The sequence below is a fragment of the Suricata suricatta genome, chromosome 5 (assembly GCF_006229205.1).
Source record: "Suricata suricatta isolate VVHF042 chromosome 5, meerkat_22Aug2017_6uvM2_HiC, whole genome shotgun sequence".
Classification (NCBI taxonomy): Eukaryota; Metazoa; Chordata; class Mammalia; order Carnivora; family Herpestidae; genus Suricata; species Suricata suricatta.
Window position 1 is genome coordinate 11921600 of NC_043704.1, and position 19462 is coordinate 11941061.

The following is a 19462-nucleotide window of genomic DNA, read 5'->3' on the forward strand; positions in this document are numbered from 1 at the left end:
CAGGTGACGCGGGTCACATCTCTCAGTCCCCTACCAAGCGCTTCCCCCACAGCCCCAGACGAGATGCCGTCTGGAAATCTGAAGCAAGAGGAATCTTGTAACATCTCTGCAAACTGACCCAACCCGGGGAAGTCCAGACAAGACATGAGATGCTCACCCATTAGGCCAGTTCTATGCAAAGCTTATGTTATGGGTTGCATGAGGCCCCCCACCGTCCCCCCAAAACTAGATACGATGACATCTTAACCCCCCAGTGTTTCAAATATGACCTTATTTGGAGGTGGGGTTGTTGTTGATGTAACCAGGGAAGATGAGGTCATCCTGGAGTAGGGAAGGCCCCTCATCCAGTCTGACAGACGTTCTTATAAAAAGAATGTCACATGAGCCATCCACATGATGGAACGGAGACCCAGGGAGCCCACGTGAGGACAGAGGTGGGGATCGGAGAGTCGCTGCCACAAGCCAAGAAGCACCTGTGATCCCCAGCTGTCAGCAGAAGTTAGAAAAGAGGCCTGGGACAGGCTCTCCAGGGACAGATCCCTCCACGGAAGGAGCCAGCCTTGAGGACACCTGGATTTAGGACCTCTGGCCCCAGAACCGTAACACCATCCGCTCCTGTTGTTTTCAGACACCCGGTTCCTACTACTTTGTTACTGCCATCCTAGCAAACGAACACTGACGTGTCACGCCCAGAGCGGGAGGGACCCCCGGGGCCTCCCAGGTCGCACACTTGGACATGAGGCCCTCAGGGGGATCCCAAGGGTCGGGGGAGTGTGCCGCCCCTGCTGAGCATGCAGGGAGCAGGGAGCCAGAGCCCTCTGGTGTCCCTTATGGGTCAGCCTCGAGGATACAGCAGGGTGACCGTGGAAGGAACCCCACATGGGCTGTGCTCTCTGGGGAACAAGCCAGCGGGGCAGGCTCTGTGGACTCTTCCCAGCTCCGTCCTGCCTCCAGTAGGTCCAGCGGGGCCGTGATTCAGAGCTGGGTGAGAGCCACGTGGCCTGGGTTCCGATTCTGACAGTACCACCTCTGGGAGAAGCTCTTTTCTGGTCTCTTCCTCCGTGGGCCACAGGTTCCCACAGCACCACTTCCGTGGGCACGAAGGGGGCCAGGTGACTCTGAGCACGAGGAAGTGTCCACACCACCCCTACTGGGTCTCAGTGTCAAGGGCTCCTTCGGGGCTGGGACTGGCTTCTACGTGGACCTGCAGGGAATTGCTGGGTGCCTCCCTTCCAAGAGTACAGCCCTGGAAGCCGCCCTCACTCTGTCCCCTTCCCTCCACAACATGGGAGAAGCCATCCACCAATTACCTTCACAAAAATGGCCTCATGCCTTTGTCATGCCTACCTCGTGAAGTCCATGTGGTTATGACTCCACTTCTCAGATTTGAAAACTGAGACTCCTGGAGACCGGCGACCTGCCAAGAACGCAAGATGGGTGTCAGCAGTGATCACCATGTTTCGGGGGGGGGGGGGGGGGGGGGGATTAAGAGGGAAAAGGGGGGCTGGATAGGAGCAGGGCACCAGTCTATGTCTCTGGATCCTGCAGGTAGGGGGGATTGGGGCTCCAGGACTATAGCCTGCTGCTCTGCCCGGCTCCCAACCCAAACTCCAAGTACGTGCAAACTCCAGAATGTGCCCGAGGGCCGTGGCACCCTGGCGAGAACCCACGCTGTCACAAGGACATTGGCATGAGCCAGGACCTTGCCTGGCACACTCTTACTGCACATGGCCCAGATGGCACGTGTCTCTTCACTCAGAGGGGTTCAGGTAGGGAGATGCAGGTGGGCACCTGCCTATCACCATGGCAGATGACAGGTCTGCGTGCTTTGGTCACCATGCTTCAGCGCCACAGGGAAACCCTGGCCCTCAGGCACTATAGGAGTTGCCTTCAACACAAGCCGTGAATATGAGCGGATGATCAGCGGGTTTGCTCCAACCTGAAAGAGGAAGCACTTTGCTAAGGTCAGGAAGCAATTCTGGGGCAAAGTTGGGGGTGGGCCCAACCCCCCCCCAAGAGACCCTTGCCTCCTTCGTCATCATGAGCAGCACAGATGTAGCCAGGGTCATTCATGGTCCCTAAGGAGATGTCTCCCAGCTGAGGGTCGGGGAAGCCGTATGCATGCATGAGTGAAACAGAAAGATGGAGAGAGAAGAAAGATAATGCCATCGAGCTGTGTAGCGGGTTTTCGCTGTTCGTGCACCGCCAGAGCTGGGCCAGAGTCAGCGGCAGACTCGCGAGGGCCCAATCTCTGTCTCTGCTCCAAATAAGGGCCAGCAAAACATGGTGCTGCCACCAGCTTGCAGTCCCAAGCCTGGTTTTTCACCTTTCAACCGGGAATCAGAGGTGGCCCCAAATCTTGAAAGGTTTGAGCCCCACATCTGAGGACAGCCAGGACCCTGAGGCGTGACTTAGGGGCCGAATCCCACATGAGCCACCCAGGGAAGTTTCCGAGGCTGCGCCTTTCCTGCTAAGACCGTTTCTTACCTGGGTCCTTGACACTTTTGGGGCTCCGTGAGTGTTCAAGTATGTATGTGTGTAATAGGAGAGCTTCTCAGGGGGGTGGAAACCTGAAGAAGGGTTAAGAGCCATTGTTCTTTGTAAATTTCTTTTAACATTTACTTATTTTTGAGAGACAGAGAGAGACAGAGCATAAGCAGGGGAAGGGCAGAGAGAGAGGCAGACACAGAATCTGAAGCAGGCTCCAGGCTCTGAGCTGTCAGCACAGAGCCCAACGCGGGGCTGGAACTCATGAACCACGAGATCATGACCTGAGCCGAAGCCGGATGCTCAGCCAACTGAGCCACCCAGGTGCCCCAATGGTGTCTTTGATTCTTAATTAAGGAGAGAGAGAAGATTCTCCAAAGATGAAGGCAGCTTGAAAGTCACTTTGTCCAAACACCTTTAAAACTTTTTTAAAGGAAGAGTCAATGCGCCTGAGTGCAGTGATTCTTGCCATTGGCAGTCACATGGACCCCAAGGATTAATCCTGGGGGTGGCCAGTCACACTTTACTGAGCTGGGCAAGAGCCAAGGAGGGGCCTTTCACCCAGAGCCCAGCCCCCCACACCGCACACCTTTTCCCTCCATAACTCGCGTTGTTGCGTGCTTTCCAATAAGCTCCCCGAGCCCCAGCCTGGCAGGGGTGGCATCGACTGTGACAGGGTGGACTTTCACAGCCTCTGCCTGGGACTGAGAGAAGCATGCTCAGGTTGGAAACAGGAGACATCTATTCTGAAAGTTCCAGATCACCTTGTAACAGGGTCTCGGCTAACTGCTGGCCCGGGGAAGTGGAGACCTTCCACAGGCGGTTCTTTCCAGGTAGAGGAGGGGTCTGCAGGTGTTGGTGGATGTCACCTGAGGTGCCAAACTGGCACCTTTCCTCGAAGGAGACACAAAGAGGGGCTCCTGGGTGGCTCAGTCGGTTAGGCATCGGACGTCAGCTCAGATCGTGAGTTTGAGCCCCCGACCGGGCTCTGTGCTGACAGCTCGGAGCCTGGAGCCTGCTTTGGATTCTGTGTCTTCCTTGCTCTCTGCCCTTCCCCCACTCACACTCTGTCTCTGTCTCAAAAATAAATAAAAACAAACAAAATTAAAGGAGACAACAAGAAAATAATTGTTCTTTACATCCTATTTCTTAAGCATATGCATAGTTATTCAAATGAAAACTATACGGGGTGGGGTAGGGGGGCTTGAAAAACTACAGACGCTTGGGGACACAGTGTGGTAAAGGCTGGAAGGCTTTCCTGGGACACCAGGGACAGGAGACGTGTGAATCCTCACAACCCCTGCGGAGGCTCATTAGGCAAAAGAGAACAGAATTAAAATCCACATGCCCCCTGACCCAGTCACTCGGCCTCCGAGAATTTGTGCTGCAGGCACACATTTGAGGTGACAGGCATTCAAGATGATTCACAGCAGCCTCCCGGGTGAGAGCAAACAACTGGAAACAAACCCAGCTGTCCGTCAAGGGAGGATGCGCTAAATAAAGCATGGCATCTCCAAGCCACTGGGCAGGGCACACAGGATCAGGGAGCTCTCTGTGCACAGATACGGACAACGTTCTAGGAACTTCGTTACGTGACTGAAAGGCAAGGTACTTAATACTGGGTATGGAGTGTCTCCCTTTGTGGGGTAATGGTGGCAGGTGATAACGTAGGTCATGTTGGCTTGTATTGGGTGTTGGCTTGTATGTATTCTTCCAGAACACCTATGAAGCGACGAAGGTGTAGAAGAGAGGAGAGGGAATACAGACTGATGGGAGCTGGGATGGAAGAAAGGAAGTCCTGGGGCACCTGGCTAGCTTAGTCGGTTGAGCGTCCAGCTTCGGCTCAGGTCAAGATCTCACGGTCTGTGGGTTTGAGCCCCACGTTAGGCTCTGTGCTGACAGCTCAGAGCCTGGAGCCTGCTTCAGATTCCGTGTCTCCCTCTCTCTCTCTGCTCCTCCCTTTCTTGTGCTCTCTCTCTCTCTCTTTGCTTCTCAAAAATAACTAAACATTAAAAAAAAATTTTTAAAGAAAGAAAGCCCTTCTAGACTTTTCTACTATCAATAAATGTGAATATATAGCATGGTGACATTTGTAATTTGCAAACTTGTCTGTCCTATATGAAAATGTCCAAAATAAGTAAAGCCATGGAATTAGAAGTGGGTTAGTGTTTTCCAGGAGCTGGGGGAGGAAGAAATGGAGTGTGATTGCTTAATAGCTACTGGGCCTCTCTTTCTTTTTTTTTTTTTTATTTTAGAGAGAGAGAATATGGGAGAGGCAGAGAGAGAGAAATTGGGAATCCCGAACAGGTTGGTTCCCGGTGCAGAGCTGCAATCGAGTCAGATGCTCAACCGACTGAGCCACCTGTTACTCCCTGAGTCCCTTTTATTTTTTTTATTTTTAGAGAGAGCAAGACAGCAAGCAGGGGAGTGGGGAGAGACAGACAGACAGAGACAGACGGACAAAGAGAAAGAGAGAGAGAGAGAATCTTAAGTAAGCTTCACATTCAGCACAGAGCCCAACACCGGGCTTGATCTCAGTACCCTGGAATCATGACCTGAGCAGAAATCAGGAGTCAAATAGATGCTCAACCAACTGAGCCACGCCAATGCCCCCTGGATCTCCATTTGGAGTGATGAAAATCTTCTGGAAATTGATACTAGTGATGGCTGCACAATCTTGGGAATGTAGTAAATGTTACTTACGGTAACGTTTATGTTATGTCAATTTTACCAGAATAAAAGAGTAAAAAAAACCCAACATAACAGCTCCATGTCCAATGTCACAGGCCTTCACTTGGGGATCATTTTTAGCTCAAGAAGGATCTCCAACATCTCACTCATTCTAGAAAGCTGGAGCGACCAGGTCAGTTTCTGATGCAGACATAAAGCTTTTCCGTGGACCCCTTGCTCCTGGGAAGCCCTATGTCACGAATTCATCAAGCACTGAAATGCCGTGAGGGTGGTGAGTGAGGGTGGCCGTGGGTGGGCAGGGAGGTGAGGGGGTTTGGTCAGCAGGTACCTGAAATACTGGGTGCTGGAGAAAGGATAGAGGCCCCCCGGGGGGCCTTAAACCACCGGCTGCAGGGGCTCCCGGGGAAGCAGAGGAAAACGTGACTTCCCCAGAGTGGAAGGGGGCTCAGGTCACCAAACACGCAGACCTCAAGACAAGACATCATTGTTTGTGGGGACGCTGAGCTCTCCCTAAAGGCCCTTGTGAGACAGAAACCCGCAGTCAGTCGACGGCTTACAGAGGTCCCCTGACTGGACAGAAGATGCCGCTGAACTAACTGACAGGTTATAGGTACTCGGCCCATTTGAGTCGGGGTAAGAGAGTCAGATCAGGGGATCCTGAGGCTGGAACTGAGTCCATGACCTTCCAGAGAGGCCTAACTTCTGGGTTTGATGGGCAGAAAAAGGAGAGGGGGAGGGGGAGGAGATGGTTTATAGAGCAGAACTTTTCAACATATTATCTCATTTTTTTCCTCACCACAATCCTGTGAGGAAGGGACTCGGACTCTGTGTCCGCGACCAGCACCCAGTGCCATAAGAGTTAAACGGCTCCCCAGGATGCTCAGCCCGTCAGAACCCAGCCCCCACAGGTGAGCTTGAATCCACGCCGCTCTCTAAGATGGGATACCGTCTCCCTCCAAGATTCTGAGTGTGGGGTGTGTGTGTGTGTGTGTGTGTGTGTGTGTGTGTGTGTGGTATGTGGGGAGGGGTGGGATGCGTGTGTGTGGGATGTGTGTGTGTGTAGGGGGTATGCATGTATTGTGTGTGGTGTGTGTATGGGGTGTGTGTATGCGTGTGTGTGGTGTGCGTAGGGGGTGTGTGGTATATGTACAAGATGTTTGTGTGGTGTGTGTGTGTATAGGGTGTGGGGGGGTGTGGTGTGTGTATATGGTGTGTGTGCGGTGTGATATGTGTGTGTGTGTGTGTGTATGGGGTGTTTGTGTGTGTGTATGGGGTGGGGGGTGTGGGGGGTGTGGGGGGGTGGGGGATGGTGTGTGTGTGTGTGTGTGTATGGGGTGTTTGTGTGCATGTATATGTGTGTGTATGAGGTGTCTGTGTGTGGCAGGGGGTGTGGTGTACGAAGGGTGTGTGGTGTGTGTGTGGGTGGGTGTGCATGTGCACACACCAGAGAGAGAGAGAGAGAGAGGGAGAGAGAGGGACGCCGCTTACCGCAAAGCTCTGAGGCTCCCACCACCCCCTCCGCGACAGGGCTTGCTCACGGAAGACCGGGACAGTAGGAATGGTCACTTCGGAGCGCCCATGTGAGGATGACACAGAAGCATGAATTTCTAACCGCAGCGCTATGCCTGAGCCTGTGCTAAGTCAGTGTCTGCTGGGGGCACCTTCAAAAATGAGAGTAGCTGTAACTGCAATGAGTTCTCTATTATCTAGCGTGGTTGGTAATAAAGTTTCCTAATCAAAACATTCAGGTAAACAGATTTATGATGTATGGCTTACCAGGTTTCCAACATTAAAACACAACAAAATACCCTGAAGCTGGGTACTCAACTAGACAGTTTTCCTGCACAATCCAGAAAGCGGCTGGGGACTAGGGGGCCCTCGCTGCGAATACGACTTTGATTTTCATGTAGACGTGCACCACACAGGTACGTAGACTGATCCAGGGAATGGAAACGGACCACAGAGAATTTACTGCTACAATTTGAAAACGCAGATAGATGTTTGAAAGCCGATCCGACTCTGAGGTCAGCTTCATGCTTGGAAGGGAAGACTGGCCTCGACGAGGCGATCACTCGTGACTCAACCTTCTGTGTCCATTTGCTATTTGCCGGACTCCTTTCCAAGTTCAGAATCAGTCCAAAGCTCTTTCTTAAAAAGAACAGCTTGGCCAAAGGCAGCCGCTCAAGCGACATGTCGGGCTGTCCCTGGGAGCACAGATGTTTCCCAACCACCTGAGTCATGCCAAATTGCTTGAGGCTTGTACTGCAGAGGGGCCTGAAAATACCTCCCTACCAGGTAGAAGGTTTCAGGGCCAATCACTGAGCAATGCACCTGAGGCCAAGCGCCCATCCCCCTCAGTCACTGAGGCCAGCACCTCTGGGGTCTTCTATCATCCAGTGTCCAGCACAAGCTCTTTCCTCTTACCTGACCGGCTACTGTAACTTTTTCCAGAACTCAGTAGGCCCATCTCGACCATATGACTGCTGGTTCTCTCTCCCCACTGGCATTTCCCACCTCACTGCTGCAGCTCCAGAAGTTCCCAAACTCGGGTTGTTGCCCTGGATGTCTGTACCACTCAAGGATTCAATCACATTCTGCCTTGCATCTCAATATAAAATGTGTCTCTGCCCTGACTCCCCATTATCTACTTGAAGGAAGTATTTATACTGGATATGCTCTTCTTTCTTTTTATTATTATTTTAGGGAGGGAGAAAGAGAGAGCAGAGGAGGGGCAGAGAGAGAGAGAGAGAATCTTAAACAGGATCTGTGGTCAACATGGAGCCCAATGCAGGGCTGGATCCCACGACCTTGGGATCATGACCTGAGCTGAAATCAAGAATCAGACGCTCAACCAACTGAGCCACCCAGGCGCCCTCAATATGTCCTTCTGTCCTTGTGGTGCCTGATGTGGGAATGGCACTCAAAATGAACCTAAGGGTTAAAAAAAAGGAAGTGCGATAAAAATCACTGTTCGGCACTCAATCTTCTGCATATGAAGAAAAATATTGAATTGACACTCCCCCCCAAAAAAAGATGTAATTTGGCATACCATAGAAAGTGCTTCTCAAACTTTTGCAGGCATCAGAACTCCCCAGAGGACTCATCAACATACAGATCACAGAGCTTCCGATTCAGAGGCCCTCCAGAATGTGCATTTCTCTCTCTTTTTTTTTTTTAAGTTTATTTTGTGAGAGAGAGAACGAGCAGTGGAGGGGCAGAGAGAGAGGATCCCAAGAAGCCTCTGTGCTGTCAGCATAGAGCCCGACACGGGGCTTGAACCCACAAACTGTAAAATCATGACCAGAGCTAAAATCAAGAGTCAGATGCTTAACTGATTGAGCCACCCAGGAGCCCCAAGAATGTGCATTTCTAACAATTTCCCAAGAGACGCATATGCTAGTGACCTGAGGACTACACTTCTAGAAACATTGCCTTGGATGCATGGTCTTCAGCTATGACTCAGGGGTTTCGACACTAGTCCCAGCTCTACCGTAGGTGGACAAAAGACCTGGGGCAAGTAATTTAAACTCTTCAGGCTTCCTGAAATGAAAATTTCCTTGTATGATTGCTGTTACTTTTAGCTCTAAAATTATCTGAGGACAAAAGTCCTAAAAACCCTTCCTTGTGTCACTTACAATGCTCTGAGCTTCATGAAATGTAGGCAGCAAAGGCACTAATCAAAAACAATGACCACCTTTCAAATCTTGGACTAAACAAGAATTTCGTCCTAAGTTACACTGGGTTCCACTGAAAGGCTGAAAGGGGAGGAGACTGAGGCCAAACAGCATAAAAACTTGAAGCCTGATGGGGCAAGAGCCAGCCCTGAAGAAAGCCAGACAAATTCTCCTGTGGAATTAGAGCCTGATCTGAGTTTGCTTGCTCTCATGGGCTTTGGGACCCAAAAGATGACGGGTTTCCTTAGGAAGCAGGAGAGGTCGGTTCCACAGAGCCCAATGTTGACTCAATGGCCAAGGTCTCAAGAGAGAACAACCAGATGTCATAGCCAAATTGTTCTTCCCTGTTTTTGAGATGAGTCGAAATGTTCCCAGACAGGTGGTGTCTATTTTGTTTTTTGGCATCACCAAGTAGGGGATCTCCATCGACAATGAGATCTTCACCCATGAAAGTATGTGGAGAGGTATCAGTTCTTGGGGGAACTTCAAGGTTAGAGAATGACCAAAATTGTTTTCATATCCTCAAAGAGAAGGGCCAAAACAAAATATTGACCCACAGAGATGTTGACAAAGAGTCATGTTCCCCATGGCTCTCTTCAGGAGATGATAATGTAAACACTAGGACATCGACATCATGGTCATGGACACTCAATGCATCTCATGCAATATCCATTCTTCACTTTAGTGTTGAGTCAGGATTTCCAGGGTTTCAGCCACTGCCTGTCCTCTGGCCATGCCAGCCTCTGGGACCAAGCCTCAGCCGTCCCCTGGCCATTGCAGAGCCTGCCACTCTTGCTTCACAGATAAAGTCAGCACACCCTTCAGGACCAGAGCTCCTCATACACTTGCTGAAGAGCTCATATTTCCACTAACATGCCTGGGAAATGAACGTGGCTTAGCTCTCAACCATAAGTGAGCAAGTTCAAGTAGGGTTTTCATTCCTTTCATCTTCAATATTTTCTCTTAGACATTGTTCATCTCTCCTCTGCTACTTTAAAAAGCTTCTCAATTAAAGTAATTTAGAAAGTAGCAGCTGACCAGATAACTATCGATAGAAGGAACATTTGTGTTGCAGCTTGCAGTTTTCAAAGTGCTTTCCTATGAGTGATCTCGTGGAATGACGGGTTTCTCTAAAGATCTGTGGTCTTGCTGAACGGTGGGTCGCAATCTAGACAACAGAACAGAAACAGCTAAAAGCAGGAAGCCTGAAACACGGTTTATGCCGTGCAAGGCCCTTCGTGTGTTTTCTTAACCAGAGGAAGTGAATCAGACTGGATGTGGGTGATCTGGCTTCAAAGCAACCTGGACCCAGAGGGGACCTCCTTGTACGATGTCACGGAGTCTCTTCTTCTTTTTCTTTTAAGGGACTTCAGAAAAAGTTCTTTTTTATTTATTTTTTATTGATTTGTTTTAAAGTTTATTTAGTTTGAGAGGAGAAAGAGAGAGAGACAGAGACAGAGAGCAGGGGAAGAGACAGAGAGACAGAGAGAGAGAATCCCAAGCAGGCTCCGCAACAGCAGCACAAGAGCCCATTGTGGGACCCAACCCATGACCTGTGAGATCATGACCAGAGCCAAAGTCAGATGCTTAACCGACTGGGCCATCCAGGAACCCCTGTCATACAGTCTTCTTCTCTTTTTTTAATTTTTTTTACATTTATTTTTGAGAGACAGGGTGTGAACCAGGGTGTAGCAGAGAGAGAAAGAGACACAGAATCCGAAGCAGGCTCCAAGCTCTGAGCTAGCGGTCAGCACAGAGCCCAATGCAGAGCTCAAACCCACGAACTGTGAGATCATGACCTGAGTCAAAGTCGGACACTCAACCAACTGAGCCACCCAGGCGCCCCTGTCATGCAGTCTTCTTGAGGTGATTTCAAGGACAGAGGGTACCTGGCACTGAGCTAGGTGGTGAACATAAGACATATTTTGGAGTGACCCAGCTCCCTTTACACTGGTTTTCTAGATGAAATCAGTATGATTTGGCCTCCATTTCCTCTTGTAGCCTCCAAAAGGCAGGTCTGACCTTTATTGACCTTGAGGAGAAAAAGTCACATGTTCAAGACCTCCCAACCAACAGAGCGCCTTGACTCCTGGCCCAGCTCCCAAGCCACCAGGCTGCTCTACCTTCTGAGGCCCAGCCCAATAACCAGGCAGAAAGAACAAGAGTATTTGCTTTTACCTAGGCACTTTCCTATACTTTCTCACAAACGTTCCAAGAGGTGGATTAAAACAAAAAAAGAAAAAAGCCGCTCACAGGTGAGCGACCTGAGATTCAGCAAAGTTAGAGGACTTGCCCAAGGTCATAAGGCAATTTGCTCAGTTATCTGAGTCCTGGCTAAACAAGATGGGGAGCTGGTGTAGGAAGAAACTGCCATCAGAGGATAGGCTGCCCAGCGATGACGTGAGACCATCTACACCAAAGCATCTACGACTGTTGGGTCCTCTCAGCACCCACCGTGGTCACAGTTAGGCTGCTCACCCCAGTACATCGAGTCATTTCTTTTATTATTATTATTTAAATTTTTTTCTAATGTTTATTTTTGAGAGAGAAGAGATAGAGTGTGAGTGGCGGATGGGCAGAGAGAGAGGGAGACACAGAACCCGAAGCAGGTTGGACATGGGGCTCGAACTCACAAACCGTGAGATCATGACCTCAGCCTATGTCGGCCGCTTAACCCACTGAGATACCCAGGCACCCCCGTGGTGTCATTTCTGTACACCTTTTAAAAAAGGGGGACCAATTTGTCCCTGAAAAACATCTTTTAGCTTCTTGAAAGTTCATTGAAAACATTAATATTGGGGACAACTGCTTGCAATAATGAATTACCCAAATTAACCCAACATTTCCGGTGTGGACTCGTGGCCGGCCTGAGACTGTGCCAAGACAGACCAACACAGACCGGGCACAGCGGCGCTCCTTTGCTGGGCTACGGCAGTCATTGCGACAAAGACCTCCTGAAAGCGTCCTATTGATTGCGCTGTTTATTAAATCTCTACTGGCTTCTGTTTTGCATTTTTGTTTTCTGCACAACAAAGGATATACTGTTCTTTACTAAGATCCCTTGATTAAAAACCCAAGTGTTGGGTAATCTTGCTGCTCCCACCCATTCGAAACCCTCCCCCTGTTTGCTGATTGCATCCACTTCAACTTCCCAGTCCACGTGTCTTAGGAAGATGGGGAGCTGGAATCTGCATTTTCATGATCTGACTGTACACACACAGGAATCGATACAAACAGTAGCCCAGGAGGTTTCGGGATGGGGAGCACTGAGGGGAGGGCTAGGGAGCTGGGAAATGCCTTTCTCCTGGTAGTACTTGGAATATTCCACAAAAATGAGCCTCAGGCATGAATCATGAATCAGGCTCTGGGTTCTAGATGCAAACTTCCTTTGTTAGTTGTTACACAGTGTGCCAGAGAGCCAGGACTGGCCAGCCTCCATGGGGCAAACTGAGAAGACCTCTTTTGACTCCAGCAGGTCAGGACAGAATTCCTGGGATGGCAGATCAGTCCTGGGCTCCCCAGACCCCAGCCTCCAGGCAAACACCGCAGGACTTCTGTGGTCGTCTTCCAGGTCCCTGCATTGGTGTTGCTAACGTGGGGGTCCCCACAAAGTCGCCCTTCAAAGTTTACCTGTGAGCGTCACAGCATTTCAAACATTTCTCCTCCCTGGGGTTCCCAGAGGGCTCAGTCGGTTAAGCGTCCAACTCTTGATTTCAGCTCAGGTCATGAGCTCACAGTTGGTGAGATTGAGCCTTGTGTCAGGCTCTTTGCTGACAGCATGGACCCTGCTTTGGATTTTCTCTCTCTCTCTCTCTCTCTCTCAAAAATACTTCAGATTTCTCAGAAATACCACGTAGAAACTCTCATCAAAAAGCAACATCCTCGAAATCTGGGGCACTTTGATAGATGACCTAGCCCGTTTTCCGCTTCCAGATAAGGCCACCCTAAGATGTCTCCAAGAGATGAAGCGTTTCCTTTGTCAAGACCTCCTGGGGAGATGTCCTACCTCCGCTGCAGACACGGACATTTCTCCGGAAGGTTTTGCAGAGTGAAATCCAATCGCTCCTGTGCTCAGGGTGAGTACTTCCAGGCTCTGGTTCTGAGGACAAGGCGGAAACAAGGTTCTGCCTGAAGATCACATCCTTAGGGAAGCCCAGAGCCCTCAGAAAATGGGCTTCTTCATAAAGATACAAATCGTTTCATCTGTGAAGATGCATTGTGGCTGAAACTGTAGATTCATTTCTTACCAGGGAAACTACTTTTATCATCTTTACCATTGGTGAATGAGGTGACTGCGGGGAACGGAAAAGCATGCCCTGATCATATTTGTCTTTCTTTAAAAAAAAAATTTTTTTTATTGTTCTCAAGAACATAAAACCACAGGACAGAGAGTGTTAAAAGATGCTTTTTAAAATTTTCATTTCATTTTCATAAGTTTTTTAATGTTTATTTATTTTTGAGACAGAGAGACAGAGCTTGAGTTGGGGAGGGGCAGAGAGAGAAGGAGACACAGAATCACAAGCAGGCTCCAGGCTTTGAGCTGTCAGCACAGAGCCCGATGCAGGGCTCGAACTCACAAACCATGAGATCATGACCTGAGCCAAAGTTGGATGCTTAACTGACTGAGCCACGCAGGTGCCCCTCATTTCATTTTTTAAATATAGCAACGTGAGGACGTCTAACATCAATCACTAGGTGATCTCCTGGGGAAAACAAACTGACCAATCCCAACTTGATGGCACACCGCATTCTCGTCCATCCCCGTGTGAGATGGCCATGGTTCTGGACACATGTGGCAGTGGGCTCTCGTGGAAGCTGGGAAGCTGTGTCACAGCTACTGGGCTACGTGAGGAACTGCATGCAGAACGGAATCGGCACATTTTCCTGCTAAAAACAACGATGGAGATTACATAGACCAAATTCCTCTCGTGGCCAGAAGGACCCCGGGGCCTGAGGACCAGCGTTCCAGCCACTTGACGTGTGCTCTGGTGACCTTCCATGGGGCCAGGAGGCCTCTCTGGACTCTCATGTGCACGCGAGCTCGGAGATCTGGCTCGGCCTCCTCTCCCCCACTCAGCACTCCTCCGCCAGCCGACAGCTCACTTTCCACTGAAGTCCACGGGGCCACGACTCCTGGGGACCCTACATCACGAGCAAGAGAAAGCAAAGCCACCCTCATCCTTTGAAAGACTGCCTGGTTCGGAAGATAAGCCAGGAGGCTCCCTGAGCAAAACAGACAGTAAACCTGCATCACGACGTGCATCCATCAAATAGGCGTTGACAAATGACACGTAACGAAACTCAAAGAGAATAGAAGATGACTAGGTGTTTTTGTTTTGTTTTCCCAAACTCTGTGTAACTTCTTTCAGATGGTTTGTTTCTTTCTAAAGATAGTATATTCCATCACAGGAGAAAGCGTTTCTTCTTCTTTCCTTCCTTTTCTTTCTTTTCTTTCTTTTCCTTTCTTTCTGTCTTTCTTTCCCTTCTTTCTTTCCTTCTTTCCTTCTTTTTCTCTTTCTTTCTTTCATTCTTTCTTCCTCTCTCTTTCCCTCTTCTCCCTCTCTCTTTCTCTCTCTGTCCCTTTCTCTCTCTCTCTTTCTATACTTCTTTGTCCCTCTCTCTCTCTTTCTCTTTTTTTCTCTCTCTTTCTTTCTTATTTTCATCTTTACCATTTGCTTCAGGGCAGAATGCAGGGAAGGAAGAGAAATCCTTCTGCCTTGTACGTGGGACACGTGGCCACAGGGGACCATGGAGCAAAATCATAACAGAGCACAGTATTGACCAACTGCAAAGAGCTCTTCCTTCACGCTCTCTCCCCACCCTTTGGCAAAAGCCTGAGTAAATAGGTACATTTGGTGCCAGGACTTAAAGGTCAACAAACTGCTTTGTCCGAGGAATCTGGAAATCAAGTCAGTGGACTTCATGGAAATGCCATACCTGCTTGCTCCATGGGTGTTTGAGCCTAAAGATTAGGAGGAGCAGCATATCAGGATGCCTGCCAAGAACGTATGCAGCAGACATTTAGGGCTCTGGTGTGGCCTGGGGCCATCTGAGAGGTGTGCAATCCCATCTCGGCAGATCTCAACCCATGGGTTTTGTACCGTGAAGCAGACTTCCTTTGGAAAGTCCATTTCAGATTCTCCAAGTCATCAGTGATAGGAGAATCCTAAGATAGCCCCCAGGATCCACAGACCCTAGAGTACACGCCCTGCATAATTCCCCTACCCTTAAGGGGTGTCAGGACCTATAAATACAGGCAGAGTATCATTCATCTGATTAGATTACATTATATGGCAAAGATAAAGGGAGTTTGCATATGTTGGTAAAGGCTTTGCTCAGTTGACTTTACTTAAGGACACTATCCTGTGTGGTCTGACTTCATCAGTTAACTTTAATCCAAAAGGAGGATATCCCAGGTGCGCCTGGCCTAATCAGTGAGTCTCTTTAGAGAGGAACTAAAGGTCAGTGTTAGAAGAAGTCAGAGAGATCTGAAGCAGCAGAGACATTGTTCTGCTGGCCTTGCAGAAGCAAACGGCACATTAAGGAGAGGACTGTGGAGCGATGGCCGGTGTCTCAAAGCGGAAGGCTTCAGTCTCACATTTACAACAAGGAACTGAAATCTGCTAACAACCAGTGAGATTAGAAATGGGCCCCGGGCCTCAGATAAGAATCACAGGCCTGCCCACCGCCTTTCTTGCGGCCCGTGAGGCCCTGAGCAGCGAACGCAGCTCCGCCAATGCTGTGAGACGTGAGTCGGCAACCGTGTGCCGTGTTAAGCTACGTTTGGGGTAACTTGCTGGCGGCAGAGAAAACCCGTCCATCACCCTGCAACCGCAGAGAGAAAATGTACCCACAGTTTTCCCCACCGTTTCTCCATATCCATGTTTTCTGGGCCCGCTTTCCCCTGTCAGGTGAATAATCAAAGCAGCTGCTGCGTGGATGGGGGAGGGGGTATGGAGAAAGAGCTCTACGCCTGGCCCTTTGGGTGACAGAAAGTCCGGTCGATCCCGTAGAATGTGTTCTGGGGAAAAGTAGCTCGTTAGACCCTGTGTGGGTGATTACCAGCCTTCATATTGCACGATACTGTTAGTGCAGTCCCCGACTACAGACGTACTCCTAAATGGGGCAAGTGGCTCTATCACAAAGCAAAACACCTACCCCAAACACCCAATGAAGGCAGCTAAAGGGTCTGAGCGTAGAACCAGACCCAGGCAAGGGCTTCAGGGAGCGTGATGCTCGCCTGCGCCAGGAGGGGCCATTCCCAAGCACTGTTACTACCAGCGCCAAGCCGCCTCGCTGGCTCGGGGTTGAGAACTCAGAGGTGGGAAACCGCATAGAATTACCTACATCCTGTCCCTGCACTGGACAGAGGAGGAAACTGAGGCCCCGGAAGGTTAGCTGCCTTCCGCCAGAGGCAGCGGGGGCAGGACCAGCACGCAAGGCTCCCAACCATTTCCTGTCTGGTCACCTTTCCTCCAGCACAAAATGACCCAAGCGCTGCCCGCCCGTTAAGTCACCAATCCCCGCAAGTAGATCCTGGCTCGGCTGCACCTTGCTGTCCTTGCTCCGGAAGCATGACGCCAGCTCTCCTGGGCCGAGTTGTCCAGCCGTGCAGTCAGCTCCGGAATCGCCTAGAACTAGGTAAAGATGAAGGAGCTCAATCACTCTGAGATCCGGCCCTCACTGGGAAAGCTTCCTGGGGCTGCAGAACCACGGAACCCCAGAGTAGGGGGGCTCCCAGCTGCAGGGGTGTGTTCTCCTGCTCTGCTAGAGGCCACAAGTCCGAAACTGAGGTGTTGGCAGAACCATGCTGCCTCCGAAGCTTCTAGAGGAGGACCCTTCCTTGCCTCTTCCAGCTTCCACCTGCTGCTGCAAGCCTGGGCAGCCCTTGGCTAGTGGCTGTATCACTCTTGTCTCTGCCCCCACCTTTACGTGGCCCCCTTCCTCTGGGTCTGTGTGCCTCAGTGTCCTCTGTCCTTATAAAAGCACTGATCATATTGGATTTGGGGTCCACCCAGATCCAAGAAGACACCCAAATCCAATAAAACCTCATCTTAATTTTACTAATTACATCTGCAATGACTCTGTTTCCAAAGAAGGCCATGCTCTGAGACTCTGAGCAGGCATGAATCTTGGGGGGAACACTAGTCAAGCTGGTATACTGGGGTTATATGTACGCCCATGGCTAGTTCCACCAGCTGCCCTGAGAGTAGACACAGGTTGTAGGTGCAGCCTCTCCATCACTCCTCTCCCTGGCCCGCCCCCACCAGGACTCGTAACCCAGACCTAGAAATTAGACACTTTATGCTGGAAACAGCTTGAAGAACATCCGGACACTGACGGCACAAGAGAATTGCCCGGGAAGACTTTAGAAACACCAGTGTGCAAACCCAAGCCCAAAGATCCCAGTTTGGCTGGTCAGAGGTGTGGCTTGTGCACCGATAATTTTTAAAACTACCCAAAGAGTCTATATACAGTCAAGATTGAAAACCTACCAATCTAGCCCAACGGCTTAGTTTTTGTATGAACGCTTGGAGCAGGTGAAGTGTTAGCCCTTCCCTTCCCCTTCATTTACTGCTGTCTCCAGACTGGAAGCTGCCAGTTCTCTGGCCAGAATGTCCCGCTCCCTCTAGATGGTGCACGGCCCTGAAGCTGACAGAACAGGTCTCTGCAGTGGTCGCGCCCTCCATCTATGAGAGAGAAGCAAGTTCCTGCAGGGCCAGGAGGCAAGATGGTGGCCACCTCTCTGTGTCGCAGGGCACACTCATGGCCTGTGGGACCACAGACACCTGCTCAGGCTTTGTAAACTGTGAAGTGCCATGGGAATGTGTGTCATCACTTCTGTTACTTCATCTGTGGCAGCCTTGTCTCAGCAAGCTTGTAAACATCTAAGTGCCCACTTGCAGACTGGGTTTCCATATACATACTCTTGGGCACCTTTCTGGCCACTATTCTATTTTCTCATTGTAACTACACTTTCTTTTAGAGCAAGCAGTGGCGTATGTGGGTGGCTCAGTCAGTTATGAACCTGACTCAGTTTTGGTTCCAGTTATGATCTCATGGTTTATGAGTTCAAGTCCTGCATCGGGCTCTGTGCTGACAGCACAGAACCTGCTTGGGGTTCTCTCTCTCTCCCTCTCTTTCTACCCCTTCCCCCCCCCACTCATTCTCTCTCTCTCTCAATAAATAAAAAACTTTAAAATATATTTAAAAAATTAAATAAAGGCAAGAAGTATTTGTTTTACTTCTTTTTAATCTATGTGTATTCCGGTATCATCCTCAATACAATAAATTCTTCTTTTCCCTGCCTGAACTGGCCAGAAATACCAAAGTATACACCGGAGGCCCATCCAACCCTGAAACCACAGCCAAATGACCCTAACATTTTCTTTCAAACAGTATTCACTTTCAGGACTAGTGACTCACCTGTGAGCTGCACAAAACACACACACATACATCTACGCATGCACACTACCTATCTACCTACATGCATACATACATATGTACATAAAATAAGATAAAATAGAAATGGAAAGATTGAGATGGAGGCAAGACCAGTCAACCCTAGATGCCTCCCTAACCCATTTTCTCCTTCCTCTTGGCTCCAAATTTGGTAGAACCCAAGATCATGAGCAAAGGGAACCCCATGACAGGACCAGGCCTCAACAGCTCAGCCTCGTACAGATTTAAAACTCAAAAGGCACCTCGGTGGCTCAATCGGTTAAGCGTCCACCTTCGGCTCAGGTATGATCTCATGGTTTGTGGGTTCGAGCCCCATGTCAGGCTCTGTGCTGACATCTCAGAACCTGGAGCCTGCTTTGGATTCTGTGTCTCCCTCTCTCTCTCTGGCCCTCCCCTGCTCGCACTGTCTCTCTCTCTCTCTCAAAAATAAAAAATAAATAAATAAATAAATTTTTTAAAAAAGTCAAGAGGCAAGGGTGCCTGGGTGGCTCAGTTGGTTAAGTGTCAGACTTAAGTTAAATTGTCAGCTCAGGTCATGATCTCATGGTCTGTGGGTTTGAGCCCCGAATCGGGCTCTGTATTGACAGCTTGGAGCCTGCTTCAGACTCTGTGTCTCCCTCTCTCTGCCCCTCCCCTGTTCATGTCTCTCTCTCTCTCTCAAAAAGTAAATCAACGTTTTTTAAAAAGTTAAGAAGCAAAAATCCTTATTAAGATAACTTCTGGTTTTCTTTTACTTCTTTCACTTCAGTCCACACTGTGGGAAAAGTGGGTGCACGTGTCTAAGAAGATCACCACGTATGTACCTTTCAAAAACTCTGGTACATCACGTGACCAGAGAGGGCCTGGCAGCCAGCACTGCCCAGAGCCCTCAGGCCTCTGGCGCCTCTGACATCCACCACCCAAAATCTTCCTGATGTTCTTCTGTGGGGTTTCGAGGAAGCTGCCTTCTGGTTTGATGAAAGGCTGTCCGAGGTGCTTCCTTTACTTAGGAGTACATTCAAGAAAACAGCACTCCAAGACGCAAATAAGTGCAAAGCAAAGATGCAGGTTTCGGTGAGGGTCGAGGCTGAGCATTGCATCACAAAACAGCCATCGGGGGCCATCTGAGGACTGGGCGTTCGTCAGTGGGACCCATGTCCAGGCTGCCT